This window comes from Cyprinus carpio, chromosome A13, assembly GCF_018340385.1.
Source record: "Cyprinus carpio isolate SPL01 chromosome A13, ASM1834038v1, whole genome shotgun sequence".
Classification (NCBI taxonomy): Eukaryota; Metazoa; Chordata; class Actinopteri; order Cypriniformes; family Cyprinidae; genus Cyprinus; species Cyprinus carpio.
This window is the reverse complement of record NC_056584.1, coordinates 15,345,940-15,363,125: the sequence shown is the minus strand read 5'-3', so window position 1 is coordinate 15,363,125 and position 17,186 is coordinate 15,345,940. Positions and strand designations below refer to the sequence as shown.

Sequence of the window (17,186 nt, the reverse complement as noted above, 5' to 3'; positions counted from 1 at the left end):
GCTACATGCTTTTTATGTGTCCCAGCAGAGAAGAGGAATGTAAAGGAGTAGAGAGGAAGAGAGAAAGATAGATAGAGGGATTTTCAGGAGGCGGATCTAAGGCTGTGTCTGCCACCGCCACCTTAAGCCACCCTCCTCCTGTTGGTTTTAATTCACTTCCACAGGAAATCTAGATCTGCTTCCCTACTACACAGAGCTAGCTTGTCTGTTTCTTTCTATTCTGTCGAAATCAGTTCTCCAGGGACGTGTGTTTTTGTGTGTATGTTTGTGTCGGTCAAGTTTTGCCTGCATTGTGGAAACCCCACAAAGATGGTGAACCCTTCAATCACCTACATTGTCGGGGGCAATCAATGTTCTCCTGAGGAGATAGTTTAATAAATATGCATAAATACTGTATTCCATACTGAAAAAAAAGACAAATATTTGTTGAAGGGGTTTGGGGTGCATTGTTTATTAACAGTTATATAGGGGTAGTGCTTGTATTTTATTTTTGCGTAATTTATTTTTGCATTTAGAAATGTAATGCTTTGAATTCTTATTCAGTGTGATGTTTCATATAATAATAATAATAAGAAGAAGAAGAAGAAGAAGAATCATCATTTGTTTGAAGGGTTAGGGTGCATTTATTATCACCATTTAAATATATGGGTGGTACTTTTATTTTATTTTATTTTATTTTATTATTTTATATTTTATTTGATTTTAATTAAATATTTTAATTTGATTTAATTTTTGCAGTCAGAAATTTTACTCTTAGAAACCTTATTCAGTGTGATGTTGCATATGCAATAATAATAATGATAATAACAATATTGGTTTGTTTGAGATGTTTACGGGTGTATTGATTATCACTATGAAAATGTATGGGTGGCACACTCTAATAATAATAATAATAATAATAATAATAATAATAATAATAATAATGATAATGATAATAATAATAATAATAATAATAATAATTATTATTATTATTATTATTGATTTTCTGATGTATCGCTAGTGTGTGAATGTAATGGAAATTCTTATTAGCCATTAACTATGCTACATGTGTGCGATATTATACCTTTTTCATGGAGTTTCAGACTCTATTCCTATATCTCTCTGTTGTTGCCATATATACATAGCAATGACCTGGTGCTCACTATGCAGACACCATGCTGTGAATTCCATCTAACCAGAGAAACAAGAGGAAATTATGCAAATGAAAATGCACTCTCTATTCTAGAAAGGTTGTAATGTTTGTGTGTGTGTGGTTGTATTTGTGTGCTTATATGTTAGAGTTGTTCAGGGAGTAAAATAATGCAAAGAGAGTGAATCTACCAGGGGTGTATTTCAAAAGCATTCTCATTCAACATGGATAGTGTGCACAAGAAATAAGCATATTTATTTCCTGGCATGACCATTTCCAAAGCAACAGTCACATTTGTAATCTCTGCATAATTCACAACTTCCCCATTATTAAAGTGACAGCAGCTGATGGAGCTGATTGGCTGGAATTTAAAGGTGAAGTGTGTAATTTCTGCACCATTAGCATTACTAAACAGGATTGCAAAATTTGTATTTTTTTTTTCTCTCCCAGCAAGGACACATTAAATTGATCAAAAGTGACAGATTTTTTATTATATTTTTCATTATTACGTTCTATTTCAAATGATTTTAAAATTCACATTCATCAAAGAATCCTAAAAAAAGCAACAGTTTCCACAAAAAAAAAAAAAAAAAAAAAAAAAAAAAAAAAAAACATTAAGACAACTGTTTCAACATTAATAATGAGGAGTCCACAGCAAATCAGCATAACAGAGTGATTTCTGAAGGATCATGTGACACTGAAGACTGGAGTAATGACTGATGAAAAGTTTTGCCATCACAGGAATGAATTACATTTTGAAATGTACATTTAAATATATATATATATATATATATATATATATATATATATATATATATATATATATATATATATATATATATATATATTCTCACAACCCCAAACTTTTGAACAGTAGTGTACGTTATATTAGTATACAGTGTGTTTTTATGTATGATTTTATGCAGCATCCAGAAAACCACACATTTTAAAGACTTCATATTTCATACTTCATATTTCATAGGAAGTTTCATTTCAGCACCTCAGCACAAACTCCACCCTCATTGATTCAGCGAAGCAGGATAGAGGTTTTCTCTTGGGTGGGGGATGTGAGTGTTTATAGGCAGGAGGATGTAGTCCTCAGTGTTACTGCCTAATAAAAAAGCTTGCATGCTGTGTGATTAAATAACAGGGATGGCAGTAAAGAGAAAAGACATAATGATGGTTACATGCAGGTCAGTTACAATTTAATTGTCATTGCACTTCATTGCGAATGTATCAATTCGCTGCTGCTTAGCTGAGCAGAAAACAATGCTTTAGCACATAGAGGGAGTCCTGCTGACTGCCTGTCAGTTTCTCCAGTCTCATGCTCGTTTTGTTTGTCTTCTCCCTTAAGAAAACAAGAATTGTTTCTGTACTGTAGAAGTAGTAAGCTAAATCCAATGGTCACTTTGTTTGTCACACCACCTTGTTTAATCCTACTTTTTATAATAACTTGAAATAATCTGTGCTGTGTGCCCTAGATAGATTTGAATTGTATAAATAATTTACTTCTCTGATTGGGGCTTTTGGAATAACAGTGCAATGTTTTTGCTCTGATTCGGTTGACACTTAACAGAATTTTTTTTCTTTTTTTCTTCTGTTGACATATTTTGTTTTTATGGCTGTAAATTGCATCAGGTTGCATCAGGGTAAGCCATACTAAGAGCCATGCTGATTTATTTTTGGGTCTGTCCAAATCCTTTTATGAGTGGGTCTCTCAATGGCACAATCCACACTAGCTCCAAAAAACATAATACACTAGTCGAGTCTGCACACTCCAAACGGTCTCCCCGCTGAGCTAGTTTTAAGTCCATAAGTCTTAGTCAAATGTCAGGACATGACTTATGCATTTTTAAAAAGGGAGCCATTCAAGACAATTAAAGTGCGGGACTAGTGGGCTTGTTAGGGCTCCCTCTGTCTGTCCGGTTCCTCTGAAGTCTGTTCGGACCGCTTGTGTTTACGTTTCTCAGCTCTTCGCCTGTGACAATCCACATATGGTCATTTATCAAAGATCTGTGCTTCACAAGAAACTGTTTCTGTGAAGCTGTCAGTTCAAATAGAGCCAGTGATAACTCTGTAGACTTTATTGTACAAACTTGTCAGAATTCCCATCAGACTCAGAATCGCAGCCAGCCATGTAGTACCCTCTTCCGTCTCTAGCCCAATGATTTGAGTTCAGATGAAAACCCAAACCATCCCAATAAAGTTTTGGCAAGGATGGGTCAGTTTAATTGGCAGGCAATTGACACGCCAATAGACTGTCATCCTGGGGGTCAAGAGTAATTTATTGAGATGCTAACTGCCTTTTTTTTTTTTTTTGGCCACCGTTCGATATTGAAATTCCCATCCAGACTGTATTACATGAGAAATGATGACTTAATCCCCTGTTAATTAGAATAACAATTCCAGCAGCTGAGGCTTAAGTGTTAATGCGAGGGCTGTGGGCCACACAGGAGAGGCTGGCCGGCTGGATCTGTGGCCCCAGAGCGTGAAGCTTGGCCTGGGTTCAGAGATCCAGGCAGTGGGGGCAACTCTCCACACCTACAGCGGATGAGTGGTGGAAAGCTGTTAAATTCACTACTGATGACTCTCTCGTCAGCTAATAAGCTCATGTTTATTGGCAGGCTCTGTCCATCAGTGGCCTATTTTCAGCAGCAAATGGAAATGGGTATTAGAAATACAGAATCCTCATATGGTACTGCAATATTTTTAATAAGCTCATTTTCCATCTTCACAGAAATTGATTACAGGTTTTTCTTTTTTTTTTGGAAAGAATAGATAGCACAACTTGAACTTTGACCTCACAAAAAAGAAAAAAATAAAAAAAGAAGAAGAAGAAGAAGGAAGAACAGAGGAAAAACACATAATTCTGACTGACAATGAGGCTGACTGGTCAAACAAGCTTTTATTTTATGTTATGTAATATAGTAAAAGCTGTATAAAACAGCTGACCTAACAATATATTCACAATACATAATGGCTTCTCAAACCATATTGCATGGATAATGATGGAATTTCTATTTATTTATTTATTAAAAAAAAAAAAAAAGCTATGGGTTCATTTTTGCCATTTACTGTTCAGCAGAACAAATTTTCTGTTGCTCAATAGAATAATTTTTTTTAAACAATAAATTTGATGTACACACCAAGATATAGTGCATTAAAGTTGTTTGTTTCAAAAATATTTAATTATTTTTGCACTTTGTAATATAGCCTACCTTTATAAATACTGAAAAAAAAAAAAAAGATTTATAATAGTGGCTCTAGTAGTGTACTAGTAGTGGTAAGGCATTTGTAATGAACTGAAATGCTATTAAAATATTCTTGAAGCACATTAAAGTGAAGCTTGAAATACGTTTTAACTGTAGTTCAAGAAGTGTAAAAGTGTATTTTAAATTAAATGTCAAGAGGTACAATTATATTGCACTAAAGGCAGGTGAAGTGGTTCCATTTTAACATAATGAAATATATTAAAATATATTACAGTTAGCTTAAAATTGATCTTAAGGATATCTTGAAGAACACAACATACTTAAAGTTGTCCCAAAATAACACATTTAAAATGCGCTTAGTATAGTACAGTACAGTATAGTAAATAAATTGCATAAATAAAAGCACAACTTAAGTGTATTTCTTTTCACCTTGGAAATAAATAACAAAACGGAATAAAATGTGGTGTTCTTTTGCGGTTATTTGCTGCCAGCTTCACCTTTGGCCAGAGTGCAGTAGTGACACCAGAAGTGGCAGTGCCAGGTTTGCCCTGTTCTGTTTCTATCCCAGTATTAATGTAGCAGTCCCTCTACTTTTTAAGAAAGACCACATTACCAGCCTCATTGATTGTGCTTCCTGCATCAACAACCAAAGCTTCTTCTACCACACCAGTAGAGAGAGAGAGAGAGAGAGAGAGAGAGAGAGAGAGAGAGAGAGAGAGAGGGGCGGGGGCTTAGCCCAATGCATCTGTGTGTCCTGCATTATGGTTAGGGAGGTAAGCAGTACGGAGGAGGTTTATGGAGCTGTAATTGGTAGTTAGTGTGATATTTGTAAGACAAATAGAGCTATATGTGCTATTCCTCCTCTCTCTCCTCTCTAGTCTTTACAGCCACCAAAGGGCCTCATTATAGCCCACAGCAGCCAAGGCCTCACTGCACCGCACACACACGAAGGGCAGGAAGTTGTGTGTGACAGTGTGGCTGCCAGGACTGATAGATGATACAGTAAGTGTGGTATTCATTGAGAGAGGGCCCTGACGGTCGGGGGAATGAAAGAGCTCTTCATTACAGCGCACCAGGTGGACGTTTTACACTCATGCTGTGCGCGACGGGACTGCCTGAGTTTACTGTGGTCACTCATGCATATTCAGGGTTCAGAAATAACTTTTCTGTGAGACCTGCCAATGGTGAGCAAATCGGCGAAATAAGTGGAAGAGAAACAACCATCTAGCGCTGTGTTGTTATTGGCAACTAAAACGATTAAATAAAATTAAAACAAACTAAAATAAAAATGTGTGTGTGTGTGTGTGTGTGTGTATAATATGTGTGTATATATATATATATATATATATATATATATATATATATATATATATATATATATATATATATATATATATATATATATATATGTATAAAATATATTCAAATTATTAATAATGTTTTAATAATATATAAATAAAACTAAAATAACACTGACCTAATGTTGATGTGTAGTAAACTGCCGTTCCTACCACTTGATAAATATTCAGTGTTTGTTCTATTGAAATGAACTGCAAGGAAGTGCAGTTAGCAGTGAAAACTCACTTTCTTTCATCCTCTCTGAGCCAGCTGCTGTTTATTCGTGAACGTGTGCTTGTGTGTGCGTCTGTCCCCTCCTTTAAAGGAAGTGGAATGGGCCGCAGGGTAGATTACAGCTGAAATCACGCCTTGTTCTCTCGCTGTCAGCTACCAAGTGTGAACACACTTCAACTCTGAGAAATAAGAAGAGAATTAGAGAACCAAAGCATCTGAAACTAATATGTATATATATATATATATATATATATATATATATATATATATATATATATATATATATATATATATATACACACACACACATATATGTAAACACAAGCCTCTGTTCTGTAGTAAAATTAATTGTGACACTGTAAAACAGTAAACAATCTGAGAGGAGTAAATAAGGTGTTTTTTCTTTCTTTTTTTTTTTCATTAAAAACAGCCTCAGTGCTCAGTCTCTTCGCCGTCATGCCAGCATTCCGTAGTCGTATTCCTGGATGCACAAACAGTGTGTAATTATCCCAGCCTCCCTGCTGTTCTTTCTCTTTCTTTCTCTCTCTCTCCCTCACCCAGTCTCTACATATCCCACACTGGAGAGACCGAGACCCAAGATGATTCTTTCTCTCTCGCTGTCGCTGTCACACAAGAGGAAAAGAGCTCCTCTCTTCATTACAGAAGGACCTGATCCAACTTGAAAGATGCAGCCATTATTCTTGACTGTCTGGACTCCCCCCTCTCTTCCCTGTCACAGGCTTATTGTTTGGCCTCCTGGGGTTGCATTTTAAACCTGCACTGTCGCTCTGGCCCACAGAACGAGGGCTTCATCGACTACTCATAATGTCTGCATGCTGTTAGAGGAAATTCTGGAATAAGAAAAAACTGCAAATAGTTTTATGCAAAAATAATGGCATTTGCTTCATAATGCAGAAGGAGTGATGCATGTATGTGTTTATTGTGCAAAGGTGTGATACAAAGGACCGTTATGCCAAATGCACATAATAATAACAACAAAATGATAACATTTACACAGTACTAATGCTTTGTCGAAAGCCAGTTCATGAATTGATATGAATAAATAAATAAATAAAAATGATTTATATTTATATGATATTTCTAATTACCTTGAAGATTACCTTACCTTAAAGTTACACATACACACACACACACACACACACACACACACACACACACACACACACACACAACACACACACACACACACACACACACACACACACACACACACACACACACACACACACACACACACACACACACACACACACACATATATATATATATATATAATGGTTTTATACTGTACAAACTGTATTTTCTATACCCCTCACAGAAAACTTTCTGCATCTCAAAAAAACTCACTCTGTATGATTTATAAGCTTCTGTATTTATATTCAGGTTTAAGTCCCCACCAGTGTAGAAAAATATGTACACACATGCGCACATTTATTTGTTCGTTTATTTATTTTACTTTAAACAGTGATAATACTTTTTGATTTGATTGTTAACAGCTGTCTGGTTACCACGTGATATATGATTGAAGGTTAAAATGTTTTATATATATATATATATATATATATATATATATATATATATATATATTATTATATATATATATTATATATATAATTATTATTATTATTATTATTATTATTATTATTATTATTATGGATGTCAGCTGTGGTCATTTTATGTGAGTAATAGTAAATATTAGTGCAGCCAAATGTGTACATGGTCACTGAAGTTGACTAGAGTAAACCTTTTAGATGTGTGTTTATTGGAACTATGAATGTGAAAACAAAAAAATAAAGTTGGTAGTAGTCACTACAAATTTTGGGTTTAGGATTTGTTGTTTGCAATAGGTATTTTAATTTCCATTTTGGGATAAAGAATGGATTTAAAGATGTAGTAAAAATTTAAATAAATAAAAATAATTCTTAGTAGTAAAAATAATAATAATAATAATAAAATAATATGAATTATGTGGATATTAATAAAAAATAAATATGAAACCTATTACTACGGCTATTATTGTTAATAATAATAATAGTAGTAGTATTTATAGAAGTATTGTTTTTGTTTGTTTTTACTTTAATTTCCATTATTATAATTACAATTTTAATTAGTTACATCCTTTTAATGTGCTAAAATGTTGGTGAATTTCCAATAACATGTTTTCCGACTGCAGTACCACCTTCATTACTCACCATTTAATTAATTAATTTATTCATTTATTTTCCACATTTTCCCCCCTTCAGGACAACAAGTGAGTGTTGCAGTTCATTTGAAATGATTGCCACTAGAATTGGTTTTGCAAGCCACTGAGAGAGTGATGGCCCTAGTCATTATGTCTCTGCCTGCTTAGCATGCTGGTAATTAGGGACGGAGAGAGAAAACGAGAGGAGAGGCTGCCACTCTGGTTCACAAGGGCGGACGAGATTTTATTAAGAGTCAGAGACAGATCACAACTGCTAAGTGACCCACCAAGGTCAGGATCAAGGGCAGGCTTTGTAATTAGTATGCGTTTCTAGGAGGAAGGCTACAGTGCCATTGTTCTGCCACAATCAAATTAGCCCCTCCCCTGTGGACCCTTTATCATGACCCCGGGGCCTGGACAGCTTCTTCTGACAGAATAGCAATGATACAAGAGAATATGTTCTCTGGCTCTGTAATGGGACCCACATCCAAATTTCAGATTAACACTTTAATTTATTAATTTGCAACTAGGGTATTAGACTACACTAGACCAGTATTACCCTTTTTGTATACTATATATCTCAGTATAAAGCCTCAAGTAGCCCTTCATTGATACCAAGCCACAAATGTTCCATTTATCTAATATTACACAATGTCCTAACTAGATGCAATGTGATAAAATTCTAGCAACAAGCAATTTTTCTGTTCACACAATATGTCACATATCTACAGGACTCAACAAATTTAGTCACAAATCACAGCCAATCAGAAGATAATATGGGAGGGCTCTCTCTGCAAGTGAACTTCTGTCTCACACTCACAATGAAATGGATAAGTGCATAATCAAATTATTAAAAATAAACAGTTTTAATATTATTCAAAACTTAGTGACTGATTCAATCTTTTTCATGGAATATTTTTTTTTTTTTCATTATTTATTCAGATCTGAGGTGAATTATCCATTGCCTCTTTCATTATGACTGTTCAAGTCATGCATAATGATATTCCAACTCAAATGAAACCATTTTAATATGCAAAACACAATGAGAACATGAGCTGCCAGCTGCAATTTTACAGAAAACATTCCAAAAATAGAATTACCTGTTGTTTATCGTGTATTTCTGTTGTGTCTGGTTAGAACAAAAATGGAAAATATACCTTTTATAGCATATTGCAGTATCGTACCTAGGACAGTTATAAAGGGTATATTTGTCAATATTATTATAAAAGTTACACAAAAGTTATCACAATAATTATTTCAAAAGTTACCTCAATATATTGTTTAATGTGAATGAGTTGGTAGGATTTTTTTTTTTTCTTTTTCTCAAAACTCTGGTGTACAAAATCATAATTTACTGAAATAAGTACAAATCTCAGGGCATGCTAAAACATCTCCAAGGTTATAAATATACCTCAGAGTCCAGAGGGTTAAAGTGACCAGCTAATAACAATCAGAACAGTTAGAGAAAGAGACTGACCAAGCAGCTCCCTCTCTATTAAATAAGATTCTTGAGTTTGTTTGTCAGCAGTTGAGTGGATAGTTGCAGATAAACTTTCCTGACAGACGTAAGAGCAAATGTATTTATAAATAAAACCCAGATGAGATGTTTAACAAAAGAACTCAAACTAATTTGCACTCTCTGTATGGTGGAATTTAAATACCACAGAAGCTTAATTATGAAATAACATCCACAAACGAATTTCTGTCATTTGGAAACATTTTAATGAGAAGTTATGACATACAGACACCAAAGACGAAAGTTTAATAAAGCAAAATTTTAATCCAAGTATCACCTGGAACCTGCTTAAGGACCCCCTGGGGTACATGTATGCCAGGTTGGGAATCACTTGACTAGACTGATTTTGTTTGTTCTTACTCTACACAATTTTTAGATTGTTTCTTTTCAATGGTTATCATGGCTTCTCTTTGGAACTGGTCATGGCCATTCTTATAGTTTTATAAAGGCCAGAAAGCTTGTATCTGAAACCATAACCTCTTAAAAATTAGAAAATAAAAAATATAAAACTGATTCATCATGCTGCTTCCTCATTAGCACCTGTGTTTTTAAAGTGGTTGTCTATATATTATATAAAAATATAAATAAAAAATAAAACGCTGAAATAAATATTAAGTTAACATAATCAGGTTTAACACAAAACCCTAGTGTACTTAACTGTTAAGAAATAAAGTTATTTCAGCAAAAAAAAGAAAAAAAAGAAAGAAAGCTGGCACAGAGAATTCTGGAAATGTCAATGTACAGTTTTTCATTGTAAATTATGATGATTTATTCTTTTTTTGCTTACAAAAACTACAGTATATTAGTTGTACACCATAAAGAGTAAGGAAACTTATGCTAGTCTGTTACTGTAAAAATTGCAAAGAGTCATTTTTTACAGTGAGTTTTACATAGGTAAGCATGCAGTGGTTAACCAAGAAACTTTAACCAGAAACCCATCAATTATTCCTCTACTTTATTGTCTTCTGTCTTTCTCTCCTTTTCACAGTAGACCACAATATGATATTTTGTTGGAAGCATCTCTGAACACACTTTCCACACCTTCCGTTTCACAAACTATCATACTTCCAGATTAATTAGATACATCTACTACAGTATGGCACAATCGACACAGCGAACGGCAGGGAGATGAACCCAAGATGCCGACAGCATTACTGCAGCTCTGATGGCAGATACCCATCTTCAGTCAGCCGCGTCCTTCCCTCACACACACACACACACACACACACACACACACACACACACACACACACACACACACACACCATAAATTAAAATGCTCTCTTCTCTCCCTCCAGCATCCTTCCCATTTATTCTCTCCCTTTCAGCCACTTGCGTTAGTCTGATTTAACAAGATAAGATTTGAGAGCTGATGTTGGCTGTTCTTAATGTACCATAGGGTCCACAATGGGAGCTGCACCCCAGCTTCTGAGAGAGGCATAAATCGCCTATTCATGGGAAGCGGGCAAAAAAAGAGAATTAGATATGCAGCATAACAATTTTACAGCCCTAGTTTCAGAAATTGAAATAGTGGAGTTTAATGAATCATACATTATAAACTGTCTATCGGAATCAGCTCTAATATACTGAGCAGGCTTGCATAACAAGAATAAGACTTTCTAAGAAGCGCTCCTAAGGCCAGCCTGACCTTGGTAATTGATTCGGAGCGCTACGCTCTTGTCAACCAGTCTAACCAGAAAGCTCCTGAGGAAAAATAATCTCCTATTGTACAAGTGTGATTTACTGTAGATCACTGCAGATAATTCAGCGTCAGTGACTGCAGATATGGGAGAATGTGAACTTGAAAGTAAAATCGTATAGAAAAGAGAGAATATTTGAGTTAAATTATTGATGTTAATGTTTAATATGCAGTTAAATTGGAGCTTTTGTTATGTTGTCAGTTTTGAGGGTTGATTCTGTGCTGAATGAAGAGTTGTTTAGGTTGAGATATAGATGACAATTGTACTGTACGTATGATGCATGATGTACTGTACGTAAGTTAAGTAACATAACATTTTTTTTTTTTTACACTATATATTGCTTTAATCTCATTTTTAAAATAGTTACTTTTAGTATGTTAATATGTGTCATTGCTAGTTTGTAGCTCATTAGACCAGATTCTTTTGAGTTGGTTTGGCATTTTTTTAATTTTAGTAGGTTTAATCAACTATTTTATTTATTCACTAGTATTTGAGTAAGAGGGATGTATGAAATTGAAATTCAGAATTGAATTTAAATTGAATTCAGAATTTTAATTAAATTTGATTTGAGATTGCAAATAGGATGCAGAATTGAAATTTATGGAAGTACAAAATAAAATAAATTGACATTCAAAAGAATTCTTAAAACTGTACATTTTAAGCAAAATTTGTAAAAAAAAAAAAAATTAATTAATTGTTCAAATCATGAAAGTATATAGAAATTACATTGTATTTAGTTAATTGTTTTCATCATAAGTAAATTATATTTTGTGGACCACTGTAAAACACTTCCTTTCCTGGATTTCTTTATTAGTTGTGCAATTCAGCAAACTCTACTTCCTGTCCCTCCAATTAAATTTTCTGGGGTGAGAATTAAGAAAGCCATTTTGTCAATTCTAATGTCGATTATAGTCATGGTATAACTAGTATAGTTATGGGTTAGTTTGCACAAATATGTTGATATGCATTGCAATAGTATAGTTATGGGTTAGTTAAATGTTTAAAGGAACAGTTCACCAAAATAAGCATTCTTTCAAAGACTTTAGTCTATGTAAAATTAAATATGTTAGGCAGACTGTCAGCCTCAGTCATTATTCATATGCATTGCAATCCAATGAAAGTAAATGTGGACTGAATCTGTTGGTTCTAAGCATGCTGAATAACAACATCTTTTGTATTCCACAGAATTTTCGGGCCAACGAATTATTTTAATATCTGTCCTTTAATCGGTTCAATGGACAGTCTTGCCTTAAAATCAGTAGCTGAACAGTGAAGATGTGTTGCACAAAATATGAATCAGGTTAAAGAGGGCAAGCATCATCTATGCTTTTTATCTTAAAGTTACTCTTCATAAATCTTTACTGATCATACTTACCATAGCATACCTCCACAGACTGCCTCCCTGCTGCTGCTTGTTTCTGTCTGTCTGTCTGTCTTTCTGTCTTTTTATTTGTCTTTGTGATCACTGATTGGTAAGCCCCTGGTTTTGATTAACTCGACTCTCTTTGAAATCAGACAGTAGGCACATATCCGAGGGCATCACGCAGAATACAGAGGTTGAAAAGCTTACAGAAAAGGATCAAGTTTCTAGCTTAATAAAAATAAATTCAATGAGACTGGTCAGAAAACGAGTCAGTGCTTCAGAATGATTTGCTATTATGCCATTAGGGCTTCATTAATCCTTAATACTTGCGTTTCCATTGTTGCCAGAGATGGCCATCTAAATTATTCATAACTATGTTCTGACATTATGTCAACATGGTCAACGTTTTCCATTTTAATATATTTTTACAGAAAATGCATGTGTCTACATTATAATTTAGAGTGATCTGTTATCAGAAGTGAAAGTGTCAAAGTAATGTTCATTTAACAAATGACCTACAGTACATTTATTTGGACTTCATTCACAACAATATTATTCATAATATTCTATCAGCAATAATATTATTTTTTTTTTTGTTTTTTGTTTTTTAGTTTTTAGCATGTTTTATGTTTTTGCTTCCAATTTTATTAACTTTGAATTAAAATGTTTTTTTTTTTTTTTTTTTTTTTTTTGTGTTGAAGTAAATTTCAAAATTAATCTATTGCATATATATATATATATATAATGTGTTGAAGTAAATTTCAAAATTAATCTATTGCATATATATATATATATATATATTATATATATATATATATATATATTTTATTTTTTTTTTTTTATCTATTCTTGTTTTTTTATTCTTTTTTTTTTTTTGTACACGACACATACACACATACACACACAGTTTGGTGCAGTTGTGGTGACTCCCCATTGGCGTAATGGATTTTATACTGTACAAACCTACAGGAATCCTACACTCACAGTAAACTCAAAACAAACAATCTCAAAAAAACTAATTCTGTATGATTTATAATCTTCTGTACCCATGGGGATCTCAATTTAGGTCGCCACGGTGACACAAGTCCCTATGAGTTGGTGTGTATATAGGTTTAAGTCCCCACCAGTGTAGAAAAACATGTACACAGACACACACACACACACACACACACACAATGAAACAACATGTAAAACAAAATGACCATTACTGCATCAGTTCAACCACAGTGTGCAACAGTGCCTGTCCACATATACTATTGGCTAATAACCTCTAGCTTAAAGCAGGTCTGTCTTGAGTGTTTTATAGGTTACTATTAAAAGTCAATTCCTCTATGGAGAAAGTGAATGGAGTTTCTTCTTCCGGGAAGCCGACCGTTGCTCTCAGCTGTCATCCTGGCTATTGTTACATCATCACTAACATTGTTACATTATTAATGCTACACCACTGCTAGCACTTTTAAATCCATTATGACTATTCCAGCTGTGCCACTCCACCATTTCCACTGTTACTCACATTGAGGTCATTTATTTATTTATTACTCCATTATTACATAAGTAGCACCATCATTATTTGCATTATAATTATAACACTTCTATTACTATTGATGTGTTATCACATATTATGTCACATAAATATCCCGCTATGTCTTTATTATGAAGACTAATACCAAGCCCATCAAATTGGTTATTTTAACAATGTTCACATCTGTGAAATTTGTCAGGTTGGTAAGTATAACCGCTTTTATCCTGGATGAAGAGGAAATGAGAGTTTATGTAATGTAACAATAGCACGGATAATCTCCTCCATAATTTCCCCTGTCGTTGGTCATATCTTGCACATGGCGCCTTAGAGATGAGGAGATAAAACTGCTTCATTTCTCTAGGTAAATGAGGAGGGGTCTGCTTCATCTTGTTTGACCAAAGCAGATCCTAGCATCTTTACCCCTCCTCTGGTGCTGACAGTTACCGCTCACACTTCTCTCCCGCACTCCGTTCCCTCACCTCCCCTCGAGCTTCCGTCTGTATCACACAAACAGTAGGAAACAGTTGATTTTCATTTGCTGTTGCCAGGCAATGCGAAGTGATATCTTTACACTTGTAAATGACTACTCCTCCTCCCTCTAATCTGTCACTTTAATGCGCCATAGATTTTATTTCTGACGTTGCAATATCACCTTCTTAATAACAATAATCAACTGCATGTGTTGTTTTTTTCCTGCAGAAATTAAATCCTGACACAGAGAGCAGGACTAATAAAAGATGTAGCTGGAGGAAAAAGGAATAAATAAATATGACGAATCACGGGGGCTGAGAATTTGTATTCAGATGCCAGAGACAATTACACAAAGAGTCAGAATGTATCAGGCTCTCCGCAGATCCGTAATAGCTGTGCTGCGGGCCTGCTTCTTTCCTGCTTAAATGGTCTACGTTGGGTAAGGTGTGGTGTGATTTACACTGTCCAATATAGTAAAGTCTGATAATACATGCATTAATGCATGCATTCTCATGCAGGTTTGTCAATTAAACATTCCGGTAGGGGTTAACAACAGGTTTAGGATTAAACATATGATACATTAGTGTTTTTCTCGATTGTTTGGGCAATACCTGCAGTTTAAACTTTATATTAAGAGCAGAAGAGTTTAATAATAGGGGAGTTATTGAGATAATGTGAGTAGTACTATATTTGGTTAGATGTGATTATTGTCTGTCTAAGTTGAAAGTAAAAATGCTGACATGATAATCAAAGCCAATCATATACTGTATAATGCAGGACCAGTAAAACTTCTATGTGCCACAGAAAGTTACAGAATATGCAAAATACGGTATACTTCATTCATTGCTTGTGGTCGTGGCTGCTTAATTGGACCAAAATCTGGGCACTTTTGTTAAAAATGGATGAGACCTTTTACTTATGTATTTTTTTTATTATTATTATTATTATTTTTAAGTTGAGATTAAATATATTTTCAGTGTGGTTTAGACTTGTGGACCCCACTGTAAAATATTAAAAGTGTCTGATAATATGATATTACTGAGATAAAGTGAGTAGCGCTGTTTTTGGCTGGTCATGTGATTTGTCTGTCCATGCTGGAAGAAAAAGTATATTGTGTCATGATGTGACACAATCACAGCCAATCAGAATATATTTGATGTATTATATATGTGGGGCAGAATTTTGCACTAAGAAATATTTCTTCTTAGCTAAATGCTACAGAAAGTGCTTGTGGTTGTGGCTGATTAATACTAAAAAAAATCTCTTTTTTCTCTTTTTCCCCTCATTTGCTCTCTGAATTGGATCGGTTCAAATTGAACTGGTGGACAAATAGGTCCCAAAGCTTCTCACATGTGACCACAAGCTCGGGCATGTCAGCTGCTTCTGCTCTCCTCTCTGGATGACAGATACATCAGGTCTGGGTTCAGCTGCAGGGCCTCAGGAGAGTGAGAGGAAGCTGCTCTCATCCTGGCCCAGCGTTGAGAAGTGTAGTGCAGGGAGAGTTTCCAGCTCCACTGGGAAGCGGCTGGTGGCTCTGCCCTGCGCTCTGGCCATGCGAGAAGCTGTTGTCTCAGACCTCTTTGAACCTCTCAAACTGAAGCCCTCTAGAACACCTAAACATTTTCCATTGTCCGGTAACATTTCCTTTGGTCTCTTCTCTGTGTCTGTTTCTTGTCTAGTCAGAGGAAGATGGTATAAGAGGAATTCAGAAGGCCAAGGACAAGATAAAAAAACGAACTCAGACTACAAATCTAAGACTACAAATTAAAGTCTATTATTAGAGCAGATGAAACATATGCACGCACACGCTCACACACACACACACACACACGCATGCTCATTGATAGAAGTACTGTATTTTTCAACACACACACACACACACACGCATGCTCATTGATAGAAGTACTGTATTTTTCATTATCATACTCCTTATCATGCTGTGCCTCGCTGTGGTCTCAGAGTGTGTAGTTCAGGCCTGCATTATCTTGAAAGTAGATTTGCTCATATTTGCTGATGGCTTCTTTTTTAACAATGGTCCATCAGGCTGCTATCATCAAAGGTCCTGGTTTTAGGTTGAATGGCTGCATATTGGGAGCACATTAGCCTGTGTGTGCATGACCTGGTTGTGTGGCTTTGATGTACCTTTGTTCTCTGACCCATTTGAGTTTTGGCTGGGCTTGTGGTGTGCCTGTAAAATGAGGGTGGCAAAAATCCATGAATCGGGGTGTATCCATAGCCCTCTTTCAGCAGGGTCCTGTTTAAAAAAGGGTCCCGTTATGACAACATGTGGCAAGTTTTGTGCATGAAGGCGGAGCATACGCTCAAAATAAATAAAATAAAAAAACTAGTAATTTTTAAACATAAATATATACTTGACTGTATTTAACTCTCCTCGTGGTATAAAATTAGTTCCAAAGCAAATCGTGACGTTTTAATTTATTTTAATGAAATAAAACACAATTATTCTGAATTTATAATGTTTACAGCATTTCAAGATT

At 34.8% G+C, this 17,186-nt stretch overlaps 1 long non-coding RNA gene across 7 annotated transcripts in view; it reads left to right on the top strand.

Annotated features, from left to right (window-relative positions):
• Positions 1-17,186, top strand: part of LOC109058721 — a 261,589-nt gene that overhangs the window by 90,314 nt on the left and 154,089 nt on the right. Inside the window, exon 4 of one of the 7 annotated variants that reach the window (XR_006161505.1) lies at positions 16,368-16,445. The exons of 5 other annotated variants lie outside the window; for them this stretch is intronic. This is a non-coding gene — a long non-coding RNA (uncharacterized LOC109058721). Of the gene's footprint in view, positions 1-6,474; positions 7,100-16,367; positions 16,446-17,186 lie in introns of those variants that run through there. One more of the 7 variants, XR_006161503.1, reaches the window with a different exon arrangement.